General features: G+C 48.5%; 1 long non-coding RNA gene across 1 annotated transcript in view; it reads right to left on the bottom strand.

Annotated features, from left to right (window-relative positions):
• Positions 1-1,203: 1,203 nt before the first annotated feature.
• Positions 1,204-25,720, bottom strand: part of LOC116862640 — a 33,986-nt gene continuing 9,469 nt past the window's right edge. Inside the window, exon 3 of the long non-coding RNA XR_004381669.1 lies at positions 1,204-1,253. This is a non-coding gene — a long non-coding RNA (uncharacterized LOC116862640). The remainder of the gene's footprint in view (positions 1,254-25,720) is intronic.

Here is a 25,720-nt window from a genome sequence, read left to right as displayed (position 1 = left end):
CCTTGGAAAGGAGTGGGAGGAAGACAAGAGTGAGAGGGAGGCATGGACAGACAAAATGACAAGGAAGGGCTGGATGTAAGGGAGTAGAAGCAGGAGAGAGGCACCTTCTCACCCCAAGGACAGTGTCTTTACCACTCAGCCCTGTGAGAGTTGGAGCTGTTGGCCCTCTGGAGTTTTCCTCATCTCCTTGTCTCCCCCGGACTTCCTGTATCCAGCCAGTGGAAAGTGGGGGCTGTGTTCCCCTCCTGTAGTCCCCGGGAGAGCCAGGATTGTGCAGACTTTCACTGGTACCATCCAGGGTCCAAATTGCCTTCCTGGAGCCCCCACTAAAATGTGCTGCCTGTACCCGGGTAGAAAGCCCAGGACAAAGCTCCAGTGTTCACCTTCCTCCTCCTACAGGAAGGGAGGAATCTGACCCTCCAGCAGACCTGAAAACAGAGTTGGGAGAAGCAAGGCGTCTACCAAGCAGCTACTCCATATTGTCTTGCCTAACCTTCCCCCCAGCCAGGTGAATTAGGAATTCCGAGCCCACTTTTCAGATAAGGAGATGGTGTCTAAGACAGTTTGAGACACTCGTTCAAGCAGAATAAGAATAAAAGGGATTTTCCTCAAGAGTTGTATGGATCCAGGAAGACTGTGTGGGGGAGGAATGTGAATTTTTGGTATAACATGGCATGCTTGGGGCTGACTGGCTAAGCTGGAATTCTGACTTCAATACCAACTAGCCAAATGAACTTAGAAGAACCTATTGATCTCTCTGGATCACAGATTCTTCATCTGTAATATGAGGAGAATAATAGCACTTGGAGCACCTGGGTGGCTCAGTCAGGTATGCATCCAGATCTTGGTTTGCACTCAGGTCATGAGCTCAAGATCGTGGGATCAAGCCCTGCATCAGGCTCTGCACCCAGCACAGAGTCTGCTTGAGATTTCCTCTCCCTCTTGTTCTGCCACTCTCCCTGCTCGCACTCTAAATAAATAAATAAACAAAATCTTAAAAAAAAAAATAGTACTTAATTCGTGAGGCCACAGCAAGAATTATCTAATAATATACAGGAAAGATGATTAAGACTGTTCGTGGCACATGACAAGTCCTTACTATGAGCCGTCATCTCTGTATCTCTCCTTGTATCATCAGCATCAGCAGCAACACCATCTCCATCATCATCTTCATGATTGATGGGAAGATCGTTGGCATTGTTGGCGTTCTTATACTATAACGGTCCAAATAACTCTGGGCATTCTCTCAGCACCTGTCAATCAGTGTACAAAGACATTCCTTGGGGATCCCCAAAGCCCATGTCTATGATAGCAAAACCCCAAGCAAAGCTGGGGTGCTGGGTAGAGGTGGTGCCTTTGTGCAGACCCCAAGTCCAATCTTGTTCGCCTCTCCTCCTTTCTCATCTAACTATGTAAATTGACCAGGGCAGCCGCCCCGGCTTGCTTCTTGACCCTTTAGTCCAGCTCCCACTCAACTCAGTTCCACAACTCAGTTTTGCAAGTCTTAACTGTGAAGAAAGGAATCCGGGGGGGTCCAACTTGTCCTTTCCAGTTCGCCAGGACAAATCACAGAGAGCTAGCTGACTAAGTTGTACGTGAACTGCCTCAAGTTCCCGAGTCTAGTTTGGGTCCAACTGAACCATGACTAAAATCTGAGAGACTAGAAAAGAGATGCAGAGAAGAGAAGCCAAGAGCAACTGTGAACCGAGATACAAGTGACTTCTCAGGTCCTCCAAGTCCTGTAAAGCCCACATGCACTCTGGGTTCTCCTCTCAGCTGTGCATCACCTTATGTAGCTGGTGCTACCGGTCCCACATCTGGGTCCCCTGGATCAGGCTGATGCATCCATCCTCCAGTCATTCTGCATAAGGCCTCACAGTGACACCAATTCCATGGTACAATTGACACAGCAGGGCACCCCCCTAGGATCAGGCTGGAACTAGTATCCACCTGGAAATCACACCCTTGTGGGGGTTTTTTCCTTCCCCTGCCCTGTCTTGCTTTCCTTTTCCTTTCTCCCTTTCTTTCCCTGAGAGCACTCCTTCATTACATTATTTCCTCAAGAATCCCTGTCTCAGGCTCTGCTTCCAGGAACCTGAACTTAGACACTTTATCATGTCTGTTCCCACTTTAGCAGCTCTGGGGAGATTCCTATCCTATGCAACTCAGAGCTCTGGGGGCACTTCTTTAACTAGTTAACATTATGTAAGCTTTCCTTCCAAGTCATTGTTTTATAACAATGTCTCCTATAAGGGGTAGATGTCTGGGTGGCTCAGTTGGTTAAGTGTCTGCCATCCACTCAGGTCATGATCCCAGGGTCCTGGGATCGAGCCCTGTGTCGGGCTCCCTGCTCGGCGGAGAGCCTGCTTCTCCCTCTCTCTCTGACTTTCTCACTCTCTCTCTCTCAAATAAATAATTTCTCCTATATCCATTATATGGTTAGACCAATGTTTACTTAACTTTTTCCTGTTTTTGAACGTATGGGTGTTTTACAATGTTCTGTTATATCCAGTACTGTGACAAAGACATTTAAATCTCAAAAAATAAAACATATATGTAAATAAAGTCTCTTTCATTTAGCATATTTGGTCAAGGTAAAATTCAAATCCCCTCTTGGGGCTCTTTGCCACCTTCTGTATCCCCCTGTTTTAAAGAAATAGTGTATTAATAGAAAAGTGGAGGTACAGTAAAGGCAACAGGTCAGGAGACAGACAATTGCCATCAACATCAAAAAGAGTGTGTTACTCCATTTCCAAGAGGAGGAAGCATGCCACACCATGGTGGAGAGGGAGCAGGGGACACACACAAAAGCCCCAGGGCTGGTCTGGAGGCAGAGGAACTATGGACAGGAACCTCTATTACGGTTTCTATAGGAAGGTGTCAATGAGGCAGGGCAAGCAGTTTTAGGATTGGCTAATTTAAATCATTTCACTGGTTTCTGGGGCCCAGGGGCTGCCCCTCGTTGTCTGATACCTAGTCCTGGCACCATTAAGGTAAGTGGATAGCAGCCTGAAGTGTGAAAGCCCAATAAGGAAGAATGGAGGGTATGGGCTCTGGACTGATTGGTTTGTATTATAAAAGTGCATCCCCAGGGCGCATGGGTGGCTCCATTGGTTAAGCATCTGCCTTCAGCTCAGGTCATGATCCCCGGGTCTGGGAACAGAGCCCAGCATTGGGCTCCCTGCTCAGCGGGGAGTCTGCTTCTCCCTCTGCACTCCCCACCTGTTTGTATGCTCTCTTGCTCTCTCTCTCTCTCTCTTTCTCTGTCTGAAATAAATAAATAAAATCTTCAAAAAAAAATTTGCATCCCTGTGAGAACAACTCTGAGAAAGAGTGGGTGGGTGGGTGACAAGGGAGGCAGGAGGCCAAGGCAAGGTGACTCAGCCATGTGATTGGGTGGTGCAGAACAAGGCATGTCTGGCATATGCATGCAGTGTAAATGTGGAAGGGCCAAGTTTACAGTGACTGGGAACATTTTTAAAACACCCTGTGGCCCCTGCTCCTTCCGAAAGGACAGATGCAGACTCACATCATTGCAATGGGACATGGGTCTCGGTCTCATCCCTGGGCATCATGCTGATATCTACCTGGGTGTGGACTGTCCCACCCGGTTTTCTGGGGGCTTTCCATTGGTACCCGCTGCTGAGGTCTGTAGCCACAGCTTCTGGTCCTGAGGTCCTGCACGCTGCAGGCTCTTTACCCTGATTCAGACCTTCATATCCAGATGTGCCCTAGACACATGAGTGTCTCCACCGGGGCATGCAGAGTCTCTCGGGGGTCATAGAGCTGGAGGCGGCTATCCTGGCTATATCCCCCTGAATTCTTCTCTGGTTTCTGATCTAGCCACTCTGTCATGCCCCCAATACCTTACTGAACTGGAGACTTCTCTAAGGGGTTTGGACTGTCCCCCCATAACACTAAAATCCTTAAAAAACAAATAAATCCTGGAGTTCCCCCTAGAAAGTTCTGGTTGTTTCTAATACATCCTGGGGTTTTATGCCCACTTTTTGGACATCTTTATTCTAATCTGCATCTTTTTTATTTTCTTGGGAAGCTTCATAGCTTAGCCTTCATGGTAGAATTTCCAAGGTAAGAAACTGATGAAGAAATAAGATAAAAGTATTACTTCCCAAAAATATGTTGGAAAACATTTTTAGAATATTAAACCTCATTTTGTAATACTGGCATCATTAGGATGATTCTATTAACTGTCACCGTGTATTAATTACCCATGAAATGTTCACTGTTGACATACATTATCTCAAGTCCTCTGCCAGATTGAAGATTATCATCTGCATTTTGCAAATAAGGAAGATGACGCTCTATGTGGTTAACCTGTTTGAAGTCATGGATCCACTGGAAAGAAGGCAGTGCTGGAATCAAATCCAGCCCCCACACTAGAACACTCCTGCCCCTGGTTCACTGTGCTTTGTGGGACAAGTGGCTTATTATTACTCGGAGTTTTGTTGTTTGACAGGAAAATGCAGCCTTAGCTCAGACACCCAACATGGGGACTGGGCCCCCGAAGAAGGCTGCCCTGGACGCCTGATTTCCCATCTATGTTACCCTGGCCACCAGGTGACAAGTCTCTCCTCCCCAGTGTGATCTCCCCAGCAAAAAGGGTCTTTTTGCCTTTTATCCTGGCTCAGAGTCAGGGTGTCCTTTGGTATGAATTCCAGACCTGGGATCAATTACACAAAACACTTCAGAGGCACCCACAAGGCAGACCCCTTTGGAAGGAAATGGGAGGTCTCCAGGGGAACATCCCCATGGGTCATCAATAGGGTAATGACTGGGACTTTTTTTGAGAGTCAAAGGGGAAGTATTAAAAATTGCTCTGAGACAACCTGTATAAACTGGGACTGTGTACGCAGAGCACCGGGTCACCCCAGCCCTAGGTAGAGCCAGTGGGAAACAAGCAGCAAGATTCCCCCTGCAGCATTTTAAATCCCAGCAGAACATCCTGCCGGAGGGCTTTCCCCCCCAACTATTAGCATTATTAGTGCCCGTTAAATATGTCATAGTCAAAGATTTGCTTCATTCTTCAGCGTGATTGCCATTGATTTTTGAAACCCACATCTTCTTCCCCAGGGACACACATCTTCAGCGAAATGATAGAAGGAAATGGAAAAGAAGGATTAGATTTATAGGCATTCATTTTACAGGCATTGCTTTGGGGGTAGAGTAGGTCTTAAAGCCGCGCTCCTCCGAGGACCGTCCAGGAACCACCTGCAGCAGGATCACCAGGATAGTTGTAAACATGCTGATTCCCGTGTCCTGCAGAGGACTCACGGCCAAATGGATCTCCGGGGATGGGGCTAGGAAACGCGTGTTGTTTTTTGTAAAGATTTATTTTATTTATTATTTTAGAGAGAGGGGGAGTAGGGGGAGGGGCAGAGGGCGAGAGAGAATCTGAAGCAGACTCCACACTGAGCACAGAGCCTGACGCAGGTAGGGCTCATTCTCAGGACCCTGAGAGCACAACCTGAGCCAAAATCAAAAGTCAGATGCTTAACCGACTGAACCACCCAGGCACTGTGGGAAATGCATGTTTTTAACAAGACCCCTGGAGGTTCTTATGTGTATTGAAGCACATGGAAGGCCGCCACCCCGGGAAATCCAGGTAGCCGGTGAGCACGCAGTGATTTTGGTCCTCGAGCCTCAGGCTGTGGGACCTCAGGTCTGAGATGACCAGCAAGGGCTCCCATCCCTTCAGGGAAACATTCAGGGCAGCCCCCAGGCAGGATGTCAGATGGAGCCCCAGATTCCCGGCAGATACGCCAGCCCTGGTTTACAGCGTGTAGAGGTGGCTGGGTCTCCTTGCGGAGTGGGCAGGTTCTTGGCGGTGGCATCTGCCAGGAGGAGCGGGTAATAGGCCTGATTTATGACACTCAGCATGGGACCTGGCTGCTGAGCTCAATCACTGTGGCTCCCCATGGTGGGGTTCATGCGCTGTAACGGGCCTGGAAATTGGAGAGGAATTTACCTCCTGCTGCTGAACATTACATAACAATCACGGCAAACAAGCAGAGGCAGGAGGGGGCCTCGTCCTCAGCTGGCACTGGCAGCCTGGCACTGCAAAAGAAGTAAGCCCGGGAGCTGTCTGCTGGGGTCGCGTGCCCTCAGCAGCACTCCTCTGGGAGGGGGTGCCCTGGTGGCCCAGCCAGAGCTGGCACTGGGGCCTGCCAAGGAACAAGCCATGGGCCAGCGTCTTCTGGAAGGGATGGGTGAAGAGGCAGGCTCCAAGTGGGAGACAACTGCTATCGGAACCCATGTCACAGACCTTCACAGCATTTACGGACAGCGCATCCGTCAGTAACCTCCCTGATTAGCCATCGGGAGTCATTCAGATCGGACCTGAAATTGACACCTGCAACATGAGAGCGAGTGGAACAGAAGGAAGATGGGCGGGGAGACAGAACCTGATCAGCACAGGCCTCACAGGTCCTAGTGAGGAGTTGGGATTTGCTTTCAAGGCCCCTGAAAAATCCCTCAAGGGCCTCTCTTTCCCCAACTGCCCTCCTAGACATCACCATTTGGATGGAGGGGACGAGTCCAGGATTCACCAGAGAGTAATCCTCCATCCCGACAGGATGGCTGGGCCTCAGAGACACTCCCATCCTGAATGAGCCACCGAGAGAGGTTCCCGGGTTCCACTCTTCCTCACTGCCTCTATCACCAACAAGATGTGCTGGACCGGAAACTCGCCAATTATTTTATTGAAAAATAAAAGAACTTTATGTTCCAGTGAAATCTTACATAGAGGCCCAATGTATTTACCACTATTGGAATTAGCAAATCTTCCTCGGCTGCCTGCCATCCTGATGAGACGGGCAGTCCCTGTGGGCAGGGAGCCCGTTTCTCTCCCTCCTAGGGGCACCGCCGGAACCCAGAAGAGGATCTGGCACACAGTGGGCATGGAAAATATCTGGAAAAGGAAGGGATTGGATCAGATGCCGTTTCAGCAAGGCATCAAATATTAAGTGAAAACCACTGTGTGCCAAGCCTTGCAGTCAGCGTTCAGGACATAACAGTGAACAAACCCATCAGATGCTTGCTTCTATTTTATTCACAGTCTAGTAGAAGGAAGAGAATGGAGATCTATGGAAATTTACAAGTGGGTGTGTGCTAGCAAATAGAGGTACGTAGGGCTATGGATCTATATATAGCAGAATGGACTCATCTGGTTCGAGGATGATCAGGGGAGTCTTCCTGGAGGAGGTGTTATTTCAGCTAGGACCCAAAGGGAAAGTAATACTTAACTAGGTAAGTGGGACAGGGGAGAATGGAACTGCATTCCAGTCAGAAGGAGCGGCAGGTGCAGAGCCCCCCAGCAGAAGGAGTATGCCCTCCTGACCCTATCTTTCAAACCTACCATATGCACGCTGGTCTGTTGCACATACTGAGCTTTCAAGATAACATTCTTTAGAAAAAAGTGTTTAGCAGCTAAAACAAATGCTGGAAGTCCACATAACAAAATAACCTCAAAGGGCCCTACGAGCTCTTACAATTCTCTAGGTACCGACTTAGAGTGAAATGTGGCTTGCCTGCAGAGGTCAGGGCCAGAAGTCAGAGGTCAGAGGTGACGGAACACACCCACAACCCTGGCTGGTGAGCTGCGGATAATGAAAACACAATGTTCATTTGTGGGGTTTTTTTGTGGTTTTTTTTGTTTTGTTTTCTGCATTCTAGACACACATATCACAATTCTGGTCATTTCTAAATGAGTTCAACATTTTAAAGTGGATTCCCAGAAGCTGGAATCTATTTGCCTTTATAAAATGCAATCAGCTAATTTCATCTCAGCCATTCGTCAAATATTTGGTGATAATATGCTTTAAGACATGTCCTTGGTGAGACGCAATATGGAGATAAACAGGACATGGGCTCAACCCTCACAGAAATCTAGACTGTACACACTTCACAGAGCTCTACCACCACAACGTTTCCCTGGGACGTCTGCTGTCTGCCAGGCATTGTACTAGACACTTCTCGTGCCTCCTCTCCTGCAATGCTCACAACAGGTCAACGAGATAAACACCGACCCCATTTCAGATCTGAAACAGGAGTTTCAGAGACATGAAGTAACTTGTTTAAGATTACATAGCTAGTAAGTAGGGGAATCAGGGCCCCAATTCAAATCCATCTAACTCCAGTCTGATGTCAACTAAAGAAATAAATTGAAGAAATAAAATCACAAATAATTAGAAGAAGCTATAGGTAAATGATTACCTGGACTCGTTATGTGAATTTTCAAAATGTAGCAGTAGGAAAAAAAAAATTAAGGAAAAGATTAATAGCGGGGCGCCTGGGTGGCTCAGTGGGTTAAAGCCTCTGCCTTCGGCTCAGGTCATGATCCCAGGGTCTTGGGATCGAGTCCCATATCAGACTCTTCGCTCGGCCGGGAGCCTGCTTCCTCCTCTCTCTCTCTCTGTCTGCCTGTGATCTCTGTCTGTCAAATAAAAAATAAAATCTTTAAAAAAAAGAAAAGAAAAGACTAATAGCAATGACCATAAAAAACGTCAGAATTTCTACTTGTCAAAAAAGCCACAGAAATACTTGAAACCTAAATGATAAATGGAGAGGAAAAAAAGCAAAAAAACAAAAACAAACAAACAAAAAAAAAACAAGAAATCTCCAACATGTGTGATAAAGCTCTAATCCCTTCAGTAAGAAAACTTGTCATAAATCAGTAAGTAGAAAAGGAACTCTCCAGTAGAAATATAGGCAAAAGATTTACAAATCTCAAAATGGAAGAAATAGAGTAACCAAAGACCAACAGGCACACCCAAAATTATCATAAAAGTATTAGTAACCCAAAAAGTGAAAAATTGAAGAAACAGTGGTATACTCTGCTTTTTTACTACAAAATTGGCAAAGATTTAAAACAATCAAAATAATCTCAGTGTTGATAAATGTGCTACAAAATGAACATGCGTGGACACTACATCAGTGTCTAGTGAGCATCTGACAATATGAATTAAGAGCCTTTAAAAAGATTATAACCTTTAACTCAGTAATTTTACTTTGGAAATTTATCAGAGATACAGACACAGATGCATGCAGCAAGATGTTCAAGACAGTATTATTTATAGGACAGACAGACCATAAATCAAGTCAGAGTCCAGCAATACGTGGACAGCAAAATCAATTTCGGTGTATCCGGATGATAAGGTAAGACAACCATTAAGAATCGTATTTTGGAGGACACCTGGGTGGCTCAGTGAGTTAAAGCCTCTGCCTTCAGCTCAGGTCCTGGTCCCTGGGATCGAGCCCCACATCGGGCTCTCTGCTCAGCCTGCCTCTCTGCCTACTTGCGATCTCTGTCAAATAAATAAATAAAATCTTTAAAAAGAAAAAGAATCGTATTTTTGAAGAAACTTGGGCCACGTGATTCCTTTTCTTTATCTACCTAGAAGGATACATATGAAAATGTCTGAGCAAAGGCAAATCGTGGCGGAGGGACTGAAGATGGTTTATATGTTCTCTAGGAGACCTGTCTCTGATGTTTCTGCAACCTGCCTGCCTTACTTTGCAGTAACAAGCATGCATGAACCTCTTTTCCTTTTTAAATGAGTGTGCACAAAGCTCAGCTCCCCCTTTCCTCTGCCCAAACCTGCTTCTCTGTAACTTCCTTCTGCAGGTGACCAGAAAAACCCAGAGTCGCCTCTGACGGCTCCCTTCTTGGGTAACGTGTCTCCCGCTGGCCATTTCTACCATTCCTCCACTTCATTTCAGGTTCCCATAGCCTTATGCCTACACCACTCCCCTCACCGGAGGCCCTGGTTTCTAGCCTCCAACCCCATCCCTGAACTTTTCTCAAATCCATTTTACATCCCACTACCAGAAGAAGCCTCCTGAAGCAAAGAGAATAAACACTTATTATCACCTTGCTCCAAAACCTTCTCCCAAACTCTCCAGTTCCTAAGACTAAAACCCCAAACCAAAGGAGAAGCTTTGATTTATAATTCTCGTGGTTCTGATTTTGTATGCAAAGTTGTGTGGCTAAACGGGAACCAGTCTAGATTTTTTTTTTTTTTTGAGTGATGTTAAGTTGCTTTGTTCCTGGACTTAATCTTCCCTTCCACTCTCAGGTACCACCCCTTAATCCAGCCACGCTCCTCCTCCTCCATGCTTCTCGCACGCCCACACCCGGCTCACAGTAGGGGGAGTCCAGGACGGTGGGGGGTGCAGGTGCTGTCAAGCCTGGAGACGAGCCTCCACCCCACAACGCTGGCCTCGCAGAATCTCTCTTCCCCTATAACTTTGTGATACTCTCTTACTTAGAAGATGGCGAAGGGGCTGTGACCTGAAGAAAAAAAAAATCAATGACTCTCCACTAATAAAGGTTCTTATGCGGTAAATGTGCTCTTGGGAAGCCAGACCCTGCCCTTCTCCACGGCGCTGGCCTGATGCCCCGGAGTGATTTACTCTGCAGTAACATGATGGAGCCTCCACCATGGAAGGGAATTAAATAAAAATGCAATAAAAGAGGACAAAATCAATCTGCTTACAGTTTTGTTTAATAAAAATTCATGAAGGATGGGCAGGCAGACCCAGAAGCGATGTACCAGTTCCGCCAGAGGCTGGCTGGGGGAGCTCACTCAGGCTGCAGGCACGGGGTGGGGGGCTCAGAGGAACGCAGGTGGAGGGAGCCCTCCCACCCTGCCAACACCACAGGCTGGGACCTGCTGGCAGGCAGTAAGCCTGGGCTCTCCTCCCTGAAAGAGGGTGAGCCAGCTAAGGCCATGTTGATTGAAGAATTCTCCAAAGCTAAAGAAAGCTAAGGGACCTTTTCACATGGTATTCGTCTCCCTACAAACCAAGAAGCTCCCTGTGTTCTGGAATGACAATGACTATCAAGACTGACTAAATATATCCTTTCTTTCTTGTGTGCTAAGAACTCGTCACCATGAGATTTACCCACTTACCAGAAATGGAAGTGTGCAATCCAGTGTCCATAGACACAGCAATGAACTAATCTCTAGAACTCACTCATCTTGCATAACTGAAACTTTCCACCCTCTGGCTAGCAATCCCAGTGTCCCCCTCCCCTCAGCTCCTGACAACCACCGTCCTACTCTCTTTATATGAATTTGACTATTTCTGATACCTCCTGTAAATACACTCACGCAGATTTTGTCCTGTTGTGACTGGCTTCATTGATTTAGCAAAATGTCCTCGGAGCTTACCCATGTTATCACACGTGGTAGTATTCCTTTCTTTTCTGGAGTTGAGTTACCTTCCATTCCATGTACAGGCCACATTTTCTTTATCCATTTATCTGTGGATGGACACTTTGGTTGTTCCCATGTTCTTGGCTATTGTGAATAATGCTGCAATACACACGGACTGCAGATACCTCTTCAAGATCCTGATTTACATCTTTTGGATACTCGGAAGTGGGATGACTTAATCATACGGTAATTCCATTTTTAATTTTTTGCAGACCCACAATACTGTGTTCCGTAGTGACTACACCACTTTGCATTCCCATTAATAGTGTACAAGGGTGCCACATCCTCCACATCCTCACCAACACTTAACTTTGGTTTTTTGGTAACAGCCATCCCGATAGGTATGAAATGATATCTCGTTGTGATTTGAATTTGCATTTCCCTGATGATTGGTGATCCTTAACGTCTTTTCTTATGTCTGCTAACTATTTGTATGTCTTCTTTGGAGAAATGTCTATTCAGGTCCTTTGCCTACTTTCTAATCAGCTCATTAGAGGGTGTCGTTTATTTGTGGGGGGTGTTTCTGCTATGGAGTTGTAAGAGTTCCTTATATGTGGCGCACCGGGGTGGTTCAGTGGGTTAAGCCTCTGCCTTCAGCTCAGGTCATGATCTCAGGGTCCTGGGATCGAGCCCTACATCAGGCTCTCTGCTCAGCGGGGAGCCTGCTTCCTCCTCTCTCTCTGCCTGCCTTTCTGCCTACTTGTGATCTCTGTCTGTCAAATAAATTAAAATATTTTAAAAAAGAGTTTCTTATATATTTTGGATATTAATCATTTATGAGATACATATCTTGAAAATATTTTCTCCCATTTAAAACTTTGTGATACTGGCAAAAACAAACAAACAAACAAACAAAACAAAACAACAAAAATAACAACAAAAACAGACACAGACCAATGGAACAGAATAGAGAGCCCAGAAATAAATCCACACATATATGTACAACCAATTTCCCCCAAGGGTGCCAAGAATAGACAATAAGGAAAAGGCAGTCTCTTGAACAAATGGTGTTGGGGAAAATTGAATATCTACATGCAAAAGAATGAAATTAGACCTTTATCTCACACCACATGTAAAAGCCAACTCAAAACGGATTAAAGATTTAAACATAAGACCCAGAACTGCAATCCTGCCAGGAGGAAACAAAGAGGAAAATCTTCATGATGTTGATCATGGCAATGATTTTTCAGATATGACACCCAAAGCACAACTAGACAAATGGAACCACATTAAACTAACCGAAGAACTTCTACATTGCAAAGGAGACAATGAACAGAGAGAAAAGGCAACCTGCAGGAATACTGACTAAGTATTGCTTTCTAGAAACTGTTTCTGTCCATAAAACGTTACTTCAAAACAGGGGATTCTATGCAAAAGATCCCATATCTTTAGGTGCAAATACCAGATCAAAGATCCAGTGCTCTGTAAGAGGGCTAGTACCCTATGGCCTACAGGCCAAATCTGGCCCACCATCTGTTTTAAATAAAGTTTTATTGAAACCCAGCCAGGCACATTTGTTTACACACTGTCTTTGGCTACTTTTGCCCAACAGTGACAGAGTTGAGTAGATAACTAAAGGGCCTACAAAGCCTAAATATTTATGGTCTGGCCCTTTACAGAAAGGGAGGCAGATCTCTGACCTACCCCTAAGAATTCCCACTCACCTCCCACACGAAGTCGTTTATTCATTCAACCAAAACTATACAAGCCCTCACATGCCACACACTATCCTTGGACTTCACAGAGACCAGATACTTATCTGAGACAAATAAGATCAGAGCCACTGCCTTTAAGGGATTGTATTGGTTTTATTGTTGAATAACAAATTACCACAAGCTCAGTGATTGAAAACAACGCCCACTTTATATTTCACAGAATAGTGGTCAGAAGTCCAAGTGGGCTCATCTGCTTCTCTAGTCAATGTCTCCCATGGCAGAAATCAAACTGTTAGCCAGGCTGACCACTTATCTGGAGGCTTGGGGAAATTTTTAATTCCAAGCTCATTCAGGTTGAGGGTACAATCCAGTTCTTTGCAGCCACAATCGATCTGAGGTCCTGGATTCCTTGCTGACTGCTAGCCAGGGGTGACACTCTGCTGCTAAAGGCCACCCACATCCCCTAGCTGTGGGCCCCTGCATCTTCGAACTAGCCATAGCACACTGAGTCTTTCTCTTGCTTTGACTCCTTCTGGGTTCCCTTACTGCTAACTGCTAAGGAAAGTTCACCACTCTTAAGGGCCATATAATTGTACTGAATCTACTTGGATTATCCAGGATAATCTCCATATTTTAAGATCAATTTGCCAATTAACATAATCTGGGAGTAGTATTTCACCATACTCTCTCACAAGTTTTGGGTATTATAGTGGGGTATCTTTGGGGGTTATTTTAGAAATTGTGCCTACCACATGAAACAAGTAATATATTTGGTAGAACAAGTTAGCAGGCTGTACCAGACCCCCAAATTTCAGTAGCTTAAGAAGGAAAAGATATATTCAGTCACACAGAACTGTCCAGGGTAAAGGTTCCAGGTCAGTGGAATTCCGCTCCACACAGTCACTCAGGTATCCAGGCTAATGGTGGCCTTGTCATCTTCAACACATGGCTTCCTAGACCACCTGACTTAATGCTATCCCAATCAGCCAAAAAGGGAACGAACACAGAAGAGCACACATAGGGCATTTTATGGGCCAGGCCTGGAAATGCTTCAAAACACTTCTGTTCATCTTCTGTCAGAAATAAATTGGTCACATTATCCCATCTAACTTGAAGGGGAAAAAAGGAGATTAAGTCTAAGGGGGTAATCATGTACCCAGTACTTCCATGACAAAGGAGAAAAGAGAGGGTGGGTTCTGATGGTCAGTAGGCTATCTCCTACCCAAGTAGGACGAAGGGCAGTGATAGCTATGAACTGACATCTAATTATAGCTGGGGCCACTGAAATCAGTCAAGTTGACATGTTTTTAATGCTTTTAAAAATATCCAAGTTGATTCTGCTTAAGAAATGAAGAAGAAATAGCTAGATACAAAAAAATAGCTAGATACAAAAAAAGAGAGAGAGAGAGAGAGAATGAGATGGGAAAGATGCTCTGGAAATTATAAGTAATCATAAAATTACCTATACTTGAATTTGACCAGGAAACCATCTTTACTGTGGGCTACTCTCACTCTCCTGGGTGCTCACTTAAGTCAGAATGTCACCCAGAGGGGCACCTGGGTGGCTCAGTTGGTTAAGCATCTGACTCTTGATTTCAGCTCAGGTCATGGTCTCAGGTCCTGGGATTGAGCCGTGCATTGGGTTTCCTGCTCAGTGGGGAGACTACTTATCTCCCTCTCTCTCTGCTTGCTCTCTCTCTGTCTCTGTCTCTGTCTCTCTCTCTCTCTCTCTCAAATAAATAAATAATCTTTAAAAAAAAAAATGTCACCCAGATCTTTCTGGCTCCATAATGCATGCCTTGCCCTCATGTGACCCTCCCCAACAAGAGGATTCAAAGAGAAGTTGGCATTTGCACTAAGGAATTGTTAAGTAGTGACATGATCCTGCCCAGACAATGGAAAAATGACCTTGGCAACTGGTGTCAAGTGCACAGGATAGAAAGCCACCCATGGGGGGAAGACCTCAAGGGGGCAAGTGTGTGAGGAAATGAGGAGCCAGACCTCAGGAAGGGCAACTAGGAAAGGAAAGGAAAAGACATGGCAGAGAAATTCTGGAGATGCCAATCAGATTTTTGGAAGAGATGGAAATAGAGGCAAGAAAGAAACCTTAGTGAGTCATTTTCAAGTCTAGGTAGAACTAGTTTCAACAGAAAGAGGGAGGCTGGAAGCTACAGCTGGTGTGAGAAGGAAGACACAGGGTTTAGTTTGGGCATGTGCTGGGTTTGACGTCCTGGCAGGGACCACATTTAGAAACATCCCCAGGAATGGAGCTCTCAGGAAGCAGGGAGGAGAATATGGGAGCCATGTGCAGAGGTGATGGGGGTGGCTGAAGAGCTCAAGAGAAATGGGAGAGAGGTCAAGGAGCCCAGAAGGGCATCCTTGGAAGGTGTCCATGTGAAAGGAGAGGCAGAGCTCAGGGAGGGGCAGGAGAGGAGGCAGAGGCAGGAGAGCAGTGCCTCGTGGCATCAGAGGTCCCAGGACCCAGAGAAGATGGGATTTGTGTTTACCTGGTCTTAGGAGCGAGAAGATAGTTGTGACCCAAGAGAAGAAAGTTTATGTGAAAGTTATGTTAAATGTTAAAGAAGACCACCAAGGAAGGTGAAAGCAAACACAAGCTTCCCAGAGTTCTCGGGCTGACAGAGCACAAGTTTCTAACGGAACTGCCACTAGCCAGAGCCCCATTCACAGCCCGCCTGAGAAACTCCCTCTCCCAAGAGCTCCACTTCCGTCTTCAATATCAGTCTCTGAGCCATCTATCCGCTCTTCGTTATACCAAAGAGGATGTAGGACTGGGGCTTTATCCACTTCTGAGCCAGAAAAATGACAGTTGGTGCGTCCTCAGTTTGGAGACAAGAGAAACAAGTCTGATGAGTCTCCAAAGGCACTCCCTCCAGGAGCTGGCCTTGCAGGGAGCAGGCTCTCTGACATGTGTTAGGGACTGTGAGGCCCAGACTGTTGTCTGGGGTGGTGAGATGAGTAGCAGCCCCAGAATGACCCGCTGCAGCAGTGGGCCCCCAGGTGTTAGCAGGTGCCCTCGAGGCCAGTCTAGGGGCCTCTGGGAACAGGAAGGGCTTTCACTCCCTCTACTTAGTAGAAAACAGATAGCAGGGGATGTTAGAACAGGGAAACTCATTTACAGAGAGAGAGACCTGGCCTTGCTCTAAGAGGCTCCTGGTTGGGAAGACAGAAGATGAAGACATTCGGGTAGTCCCCTACATTCAGGAAGTCACGTTCTGGAAGAGAGGGGAATATAGATGAAGAATGGCCCCAGTTGAGCCCCCAGGAACAAGTAAAGCCATGTTCTGGATGACCAGCTGAAGCCGAAACCCAGGAAGGCTTCTGGGTTGCAGGAAAAGTACGAGAGCCCTAAGAATAGGAGAGCAAGGCAGACCGAGGGTTCCGAGGGGGGAAGGCTGCTCCTTGCAGGCCAGAACATAGAACTGGTGAAGCCCAAGGTAGGCCTGTTCGGGGGAACGGGAGTGTGGCCTGAGAGGGTCCCCTGGAGGAGGCAGAAGGCTGCTGTCAGGTGCTTATTAGGGTAGCTGGGGGCCCCGAACATTCTCTCACTCCCCGGCCACACTCCGCGGCTTGTTCGATTTCTCCATCAGTGTCTCGCTGACTTGTCTTTGGCAAGAGGACCGGCTTCCGGAGGGACCTGCATGTCGAGAGCCTATCAAATGCCTGTTTTATTTCCTCTAGCGATGGCTCAGGGTGGGATGTCTCCTCCAGTCCGTGGTTTGCTGTCTTCATAACTGTGCTTCAACTGCCCTGTCTCCCCCTAGGGTGTTGGTCTCTATAGCCTGTTTCATTGAGGGACCGCTAAGGCCAGAGGCCAGAGGAGAGTCTGTGCAGCAGGGAGACTCCCCCTGGCTGCAGGTCCAGCACCCCGGAGGCCAGCCCCCAGGGCAAGGAGAGGCATGGTGCTTCCAGGCCCTCCTCCTACTTTGCCTGAGCCTGGTAAACAGAGGGAGTGAATGAAGATGGAAATCCAGGCCCTGCTGCACCTACCAGCAGCTTCCAGCCAGAGGAAGGGACACCTGTGTCTGACTCACAGTGGGTACCTTGTGAGCAAGTAGCAGCCCGGTTCCTCCCCTCGGCCCAGGACTGAGAGGGAAAGCAGTTCATGGGTCAAGGCACCCCCCCCCACTCCCCAGAGGTCCCACCCACTGGCTTCCATCTTCTCCCCCAGATCCCACAACCGCTCCCTCTCAGAAAACAGCTGTGTTCTGGTCTTGAGAACAATGTTTCCCAAACCTTAGTGTGCCTTAGAATGATCTGGAATACTCATTAAACCCCAGTGCCTGCATCCTGCCTTCTGATTCAGTAGGGCTTGGAATTTGCAAGGATTCGTGTTTTATCCCATGTTCCCAGACGCCGCTGGGGCTGCTGGTGAGGGGCCACACTTTCGAGAAACGCTCTCATGGCTCCTCCTCCTGGCTCAGCGGGAGGATGAAACCACCTCAAGGGCGGCCTCCGGGCCCCACGCGGCCTGGGTGTTCAATCAATACATATCGATTTCAGTGAATGGGAGCAGTGAAGGGTAGATTGTTGATTGACTCTGGGATCCCATGAACAACTGGCTCCTTTATGTCCAGCCCTATTAAGTTAATGGGAAACTCAAGGGCACGGGCAGCGTAAAATGCACGGGGAAGCAAGGCTTGACAGTCGGTATAGTTGAACTCTGGAGAACCTCCTTCCGAACCGTCAAAAAGAATAAAATAATCATGGTAGCCACCATTTATTAAGTCTCTGCTCCGAGCCAGGCCCTGAGCCCAGCTCCTCCTGCAACCAGCCAACAGGGCTGCAAAGGGGGGACGGCGTGCACCCCCACGTTACATAGGAAGGTAAACAGATCTCAGCCCAAGGTCTCATGAGCCACAGGACCCCCTGGAGCTCCCTGCCCGCGTGCACGTGTGCACAGATCCTGAGAGCGTCGCCACCCTGCCTCTCCAGGGACCCAGAGAAAGCTGAAACTCCCAAAAGCCACAGGCCAAAGAAGGGTAGTCCCGGCCCACAGAGAGAATCAGGTGTATGGAATCAAACAGCCTGATTCCAAAAGCTCAGCCTGCCATCGACCCAGTGCATGAACGTGGGCAATGCCTTCACTCCAGTGCCTCGGTTCTCTGAACTATGAAATGGGAATAATGACAGCCCCGGGATGCTATGGGATTCGATAAGAACACATACCAGTTGCCTGGTACAGTGTCTAGCTCTTCATCGGGGCTTGGGAACGTTATTCCCTCCTGAAATGGGCGCCTTCCTCTTTAAGCATGCATTTTGGAGTGACAATTCAAGAGACACATTTAGAAATGTCCAGCAGCCTCGGGGCAGGGGAGAGGGAGGGAATGCAGAGGTAGGTCCAGAGGCCTACGAGGAGGCTGGTGCTATAGGCCTAAGCTCAGCAGGATGGGCGAGGAGATGGGCTAAAAGAACTCAAGAACCCATAGTCATGAGTAGAATCCACTCCAGGACCCAATGGGAGCCTCCATGTCACTGGATGTGGAAAGCAGTGGCAGTTCTAGAAACCTTCATCCAGGGAGTGCCCATGTCTAGTTTGGATACCCACAGGCAGGAGTTGAGCCTATAGGATGCCACACTTAAGTCATTGACAATATGCTGGGGGCCTCAACTCCAGAAGCCCTCTGGGGGGGGGGTCTCCCCAGATGGTCTAAGGTAGAAGAAACTAGGAGGCCCCCAGGTGGCCTGAAAGATAAGCCAATACAGTGGGCATTGGGGGGAACACAGTCCTGCATCTAGAAGCACAGCTCTGGCACTGGCCAGCAATCACCTTGACTCCTGTGAGCCTCAGTTTTCTTATCTATAAAGTGGGAATGATAGAAATGAAGCCTATCTTCAAGGTTGCTGGGGACATACATGTTGAGCTCTTAGCCACAGGGGCTTGTCATGGAGAAAGCTCCTATAAATACCAGCGGTTATTATCATTGGTGTTAAGTTTACACGTGCGAGATCTTAGAGAAGGCTACAAAAACGGAGTCTCGGCTTTTTCATTTCTAAACGAGTATGTTAACAGAATTTATCCCCATAAAGTGGTTTCCAAAATGAAATGAGATCATGTATGTCATGCTCATAGCATACAGTAAGCACTCAGTAGGAAGACTTCTGACTGGAAGCACAGATAGCTCCATAGCTAGGGTGACCAGCTGCCCCCATTTGCTGGGGACTGTCCCATCTCGGCACTGAGAGTTTCATGTCTTAAAAATCCCTCTCTCTCAAGCAAACCGGGATAGTTAGTCACCTTCCAGGAGACCGCCGGGCTGGGGCCTTTCCTGCTCTCCCACGCAGCAGACTGGGCCCTGTGTCAACCTATCTCAGAGCGAGGCCGGGCTCCAGGCTACCCCCATGGAGTCCAGAGGACCCCAGGATTCCAGGGCCAGTGTTCTGGGGACAAAGAATTTCCTCCAGGCTCAGAGAAGCCCACATTCAGACTCCCAAGATGACAGACCCCCGGGCCAGATCACAGACAGAGGGACAGAGTCCAGGGATGATGGAGATGATCTCTGAGGGTCCTGCTGGAATCAGAGAAGGGAGGAAGCCATGTTCTTCGCCATGAATAATGCAGGACAGGAAGCCCAGGGCGGGAGGAGCTGCCACGGGCGCCCGGCCCGTTCCCAGCCAGGCTGCTGCTGAGCACGAAGCCTCCCAGCTGAGCCTGGGAAGCAGTTATCACTGGTGGGTGATTAAGTTACTAATCCTTCAGGGAGAAGACATTTAGAGGCCCATATTAAAGCAGCGCGCGGCAAAATTACATTCCGTTTCAATTTAGTTTAGCAATTCCCGTGATTTAGTTAAATGAAAAGCAATTGTTCCAATTAATAGTATTGAATGTTATTCGTCAAAAGTGTCAAAACAGCTCTGTGGCTGCATTAGTAACCCATTCTCTTGTCAGAGATATGGGTAATTCCCCAGGATAGGCTGGGAAAATGGTAGGGTGTGGGGGGCTTTGGGGAAAAGGTCAAAAGCAGAGGGGACGTTGACATGCACGTGCACCTGTGTGTCTGCTCACAGGCCTGTGACCTCTAGGCCTGGATGGGTGCACACATGGGCACGTGTGTTGTGTCTACAGATCCCAACTGTCCCAAGTGTGCACATTCGTATATACGTATGTGTCTACATGCCAGTGTGCCTGGGTGAGTGGTCACACGAGGGTGCACCTGTGTGTGGTCAACCCTGTGCATACCCTATGCAAACATGTGCAAGTCTTCATGTGCCCACAGATGTGTGCACGTAAGAATTTGTGTGCACAAGTATTTAGATAGCTATGCATTCAAGTGCGAATGGGTACACGCGCTGTGACTCTGGCCGTGCTGGTGTCCAAGGGAAGGCATTGTGAGTGTGCACAGGTATGCAGGTGTTCAGCTACGTCTGTATATATCGTAAGCGTCTGCCTATATCAGGGCGGGAGGTGAAGGGCACTTGCTGCCCTGAGAGTTTAAGAGAAGACCAATCTGTTCCTATCCTTAAGCCACAATTAGTGATTTGGCTTCTCTCTGGGACACTGCCATTCAAATGCCATTTCCCATGAGGCCAGAGGCTTTCTTTCTTTTTTTTTCTTTTTTTTTTAAAGATTTTATTTATTTATTTGACGGACAGAGATCACAAGTAGGCAGAGAGGCAGGCAGAGAGAGAGGAGAGGCAGGCTCCCCGATGAGCAGAGAGCCCAATGCAGGCTTGATCCCAAGACCCTGGGATCATGACCTGAGCTGAAGGCAGAGGCTTAACCCACTGAGCCACCCAGACGTCCCCCCAGAGGCTTTCTCTGTCATGTTCACAGCTGTATTCTCAGGACCTAGAAGAGGGCCTGATATACGACATATATTAAGTGAATAGATTCATAGATGGATGTGGAACAGATTGATGAACGATGGACAGAGGGATGGGTGGACAGGACAGACAGCCACAGGCCCCTGACTCTTTCAGGCCTCCCACTTGTGTCTGGGCTCCGCAGTCTTCTCTCCTCGGTATGAACGCCAAGTCTCAGTCCACTAGCACCTCTTCGGAAAGCTTTATACTGGACAGGTAGCTGGCTCAGAGGGCTCACAAACTACCAAGGCTGAGAACAGGGAGGACAGGGACTTCTTCGGAGAAACTGGAAAAGAGCTAAGCACGCCTGGCCAGGCAGGCCCAAGAGGACACAACCACAAAAGGCCCTCGGGACTTCTATACCCTCCAGCCAGTGTGCCCCCATTTGTCTCGTGTCTCGTGCCTGAAGCTTCCAGCTGCTGACTCTGACCCAGACCTGTCTTTCTCTGTCTCTGATTTTCTTCCTGCCCCTGACCCCTTCCACAGCATGGGGAAGCCACTTCCCATCTCTGTCCAGACGCTGATGCAGCCCATCAACATCCCATTACTGCAGACAAGGAAGACAAAGGCAATCTACCAATGGCTGCCTATCTCCAGTGTACTCACCCCCCAGACTTCCCTGGGCCTTGGCTCTCTCTGGAGCTGACAAGACCCAGAGCAGGCCACTTTGTGTGGCTGTCCTTCCAGTCATTTTGAGCTTTGATGGGGGTGAGCCTGGTCCACCTGCTGTCAGGGCCTGCCCCCTAGTGGCTGACTCTGGCCCACGCTCCGCCCCCACCCCATGGAACCAACTGGATCCCGATGGCCCCCTCAGTCAGCCTAGGCCAAAAAGAATCTCCACGATGGTCTGTGAAAAATAATAAAGAGAGACGTTATTAAAGCGGACTAGGAAGGCGAGAAGGGAGGCCGGAAGGGGCAGCCACTCCACTCTTTATCATGACAGGAAGAATGATCAGTTACAGACCCCAACAGAAGAGACTCAACAGGAAAGAATCCTCAAGGACGGGTCCCACCAGGGAAAGGTGTAACTGAATCCCTATAGGAAATCGCCCACCCCTGCAACTCAGCCAGTCAGAAACCATCATCACCCGAACTGCTTTTCTCCACAGGACTTTCTCCTTCAAACAACTCCTCCCAATTTCCTCCTTCTTCTCCATAAAATAATGTTCCTCTCCTTTGTCGGACTTGCCTGTGGTTTTTGCCATAGCTTGCACGTCCCCAGTTGTAATTCTCTGCTATTGCCAAATAAACACCTTTTTGCTGGCAAAATGACTTCTATTTTTTAAGGCTAACAGGCCCCATTTGCCCCTTTCCAGATGCAGCCGCAGCCATACCGGCTCCCCTCAGATGCACACGACAGAGGCCTGGCTGCCCAGAGTTTGCATTGCCCTCAACACCCCCCAGGCTCTCTATGTGAGTGGCTATCCATCAGGATAGTGATTAAGCATGAAGAGGAAGTGTTAGGATATGATCCCTGAACCCACCAGGCTCATAAAGACAATAGCTGGGACAGTGGCAAGAGGCACCCGGCGTCCTGTCTATTTTGGGGAGGCCCCGAGAATGGCTGCCCAACACCAAGGGCATCCTGGGGCTCGTTAATCTGTGTGGGAGTGACAGAGACAGGATAGAGGGTCCGGGAGGCCTTCCGCCAGCCGTTTCCTCCCAGCCAGCCAGCACTGCTCCAATAGTCGCGCACGGAACCCCTGGCCCTGGTCCCTGGAGACCTGGGCTTGCCAGCTCTCTGTGGCAGACCTAGCCACCTTCCCCTCCTTTCAAAGGCTTTTATTGAGAGATTAGAGGCCCCCGCCTTTCTGGGATCCACTCTTTGTTTTCTCCCTGAAGGAGGCAAAGGAAGAAGTTAAACACCATCAGCCCCATCCAGGCTGAGGCAATGGAGAATACCTTGAAATATCTTTCTGGTGCTCTGTTCCCACGGCCTGGCCCTCTTTGAGCCCAGAAGCAGCAAAAGGTTAATTGCTGGGACCTTGGGCTCCACAATGGGCTGGAGCCAGAGAGCCAGGCATTAAACATGCAATTGTTAAATATCCTTCTTCCCCGTCCTCCTGCTCTCCAGGAGGTAGCTGAAATTGACCAGGGTGTAATGCCCCAGAAATTGGCAAACTCTATTAAACATACAGGACCAGCATGGCCCCCTTTCCTAGTCCCTGGCTGGAAGTCAACACAGCCAGATGACTGGGTTGGAAAGCATTGCTGTGTCAGCTTTAGGGCACAGAAACTGGGAGCATACACCAGGCCAGGCACATGTTTCCTGGCACCCAAACCCGACTCTGTCCATCCTGGCATGGACAGAGGAGATCGGTCCTAAGAGTCAGCAGGCCTGGACCTGCAGATGTTGCTCGGGGCACATCACCACACTGATCCATCATTTCTCAGCAGGAAAACCAGAGCCATGATAGCCCGTTCTCGGACCAGAACTTGAAAGACTCCCAGTGAGAAGTGAATAGACCATTGCTTGTGAAACATCGAGCACATTGAGGCCATCGTGGGACCGGCTGAAAGTAGCTGTTCAATGAACCAGCTGTTGTCACTGTTTACTGTAGTATTTTTACTTCCGTTGTAAGGTATTTTAAAGCTCAAATGACAGAATAGCAGTAAGAACGTTTGTACTTGTTTTTTCTTTAGAATGTTCCCAATGATGTGAGCCGAAAGGGGCTCGGGGCCTTTGTCAGCGGAGCGAGCACCCAGGTCCCAGCACAGAGCCTGCCCCAGGTCCCAGCACAGAGCCTGCCCCAGGATAAGAGACTGGCAGGTAACCGGCCACACAACTTAGCAACTTTTAAGGAATGTGGCATTTTCTAACATAAAAAAGTTTGGTGCTTTCCCTTTTCACTTGGGATAGTATCTCAGTGTTGAGTTTTTGCAGACCCAATCTACCTGATCTTAGTTAGCAACTTGGCACCCAGGACAGACCCTGATACCAGAGACCAACCACTGCAATCTTCCGACAAAGGAAGACCTGACCTGCTGCCTTGCTGGATCCCCACCAAAATCAAACATCAAGGTCAGAAAAAATGAGTTGTGTTTTCTCCAGGAAGGACTGTCTCTGGCCCGTGGGTGAACAGAGTACCTCCTCTTTGTTCTTCAGCCTTCCAGGGAATGCCTGGTGGGAGGTCAGAGGCACCAAGAACCTTGGGCAGCTCTGTCATCCCCTCCTACCTGCTCCAGCCTCCCCTGTGCGGGGCAAGGCTAGCAGGGCAGGGGGAGCTTTGCCGAGGAGAAGCAGAGATCAAATCCTGCAAGAGACTCATCTGGGCTCAAGCCTTCCTGTGGAGGGCCTTGCACAAATACTGGTGTTCCTTTGAGCTCCTAGGTCGGTGACTGCGAAACAAGGATAATAAGGTTGACCTCAATATTCCGGTCAAAGGAGTCTATGTGTCAACGTGGGTGAAATCCCACAGCATGATCAGTGTTTAGGACGGATTTGTTGGTGCTCTTCCTTACCACTGTGCAGTTTTTGCTGGGGGGGAGGGAGCAGAAAATGTGGTGTTACTTACCTCGGGCTGACTGCCCAAGCCGAGCCCTGGCCCCAGGAGGCATAAGTCCACCTCTGACCTCCCTGTGCAGGTCTGTAGGTATGATGTGTGTCGGACCTGTCTTCTCCAGACCTTTCATGAGCCCAGGTAGCCAGGAGCCTAACTGGGAGGTCGCATTACTTAATGGTACCTGATCCGCCTGTACAAGGCAAGGCGCTGTGAGCAAGAGGGCAGAGCCTCAGAACCTCAACTCTTTGCACAAGGCCAAAATGATAAAGGCCTGACGTCATCACTACTTGAAGAGAGGAATCCCTGGGCCCTGGCAGCCTGGGGGTGAGTGCCTGTGCATGCATGTACGCATCCCCATGCGTGTATCAGGACACTGATGGATGCATGTTTCCTCCTTTGTTCTTCCTATGCGAGTGCACATGGGCTGGGCATATATACTTCCTGGGCATGTGACCAGGAAAGGTCCACGTATAGATAGGTTCAGGCACACACTTACACGCAGACGTGAGGTTGTGCACCTGCGTTGACACACGAGTGTCGGATTGCGCTTATGAATAAGTGAACGCAGTGGCTGCACGGTCCTGTGGGTGCCCCTCTGGCTGCCGACAGTGGACACGTGGCTGCAGGTGAATGGGAGTGCAAATGTGCATGTGTGTCCTCGTGTGTATTTTTAGGAACAGTACAAATAAACAGCATAAACAAGATGGTTGGGAGGAGGGGGTTTTAAATACTTAGGAAGACAAACGACCCCCACAAGGACTTTGGAAAGCACTCGTTAGGTACAAATAATGTATATGCTAATTACAAATTACTCTTTTCTGCTCATTAAAGCAGAACTGCTGCTCTTTATTCGTTCAGTTCTGGGTACTCTGCACGCTGGAAAATAATAAAAATGACTTTGGAGTCAGGAGGATGCCTGCATGGGGCTCAGGGAGCCATCTCGGGCTATGTGAATGGTCACCCAGACCAGGGGCCAGGCCAGGGATGTTGACTTCCGTTTGTCCCCACACCTACATTCAATCAGTCACCAAATTCAGTGAAGCCTACCTCTCTCCCTCCATCTCCACTGACTCCACGCTGATGTGGGCCCCCCACCCCTCCTCTGACAGCCCTGGGGCAGCTGCCCACACTGCCCCCGCCAACTGGTCCATCTGGTTGAGCAGGTCATTCTTTCTATCCCAGCCCTACTGGCTGGCTCTGCACGGTGGGCTTTTGCTCCCTCTTGCAAACCCCAACCCCTACAGCCTCTCTTTGTCTTCCTCTGCACTTTGCACCCAAACATGTTTATTGGTTTGCTGCCTATCTCTCCAACTAGACTGCTGGCAGGGGCTCTGCTCTGTTGACTGTTCTGGGCATACCCAGCACCTAGAACACTTTCTAGTAGACTTTCAGTTAATATGTGCTGAGTGACAACTTAATGTCCTTACCCTATCTATTATCATTGTATTATCAACCCTCCCTATTATCACTGTAGCTGATAGGACCTGCTTCACCCCTCTGGGAT

The sequence above is a fragment of the Lontra canadensis genome, unplaced genomic scaffold (assembly GCF_010015895.1).
Source record: "Lontra canadensis isolate GAN:19392208 unplaced genomic scaffold, GSC_riverotter_1.0 scaffold284, whole genome shotgun sequence".
Lineage (NCBI taxonomy): Eukaryota > Metazoa > Chordata > Mammalia > Carnivora > Mustelidae > Lontra > Lontra canadensis.
Note: the sequence above shows the minus strand (reverse complement) of the source record. Positions and strands in the feature narration are given on the sequence as shown.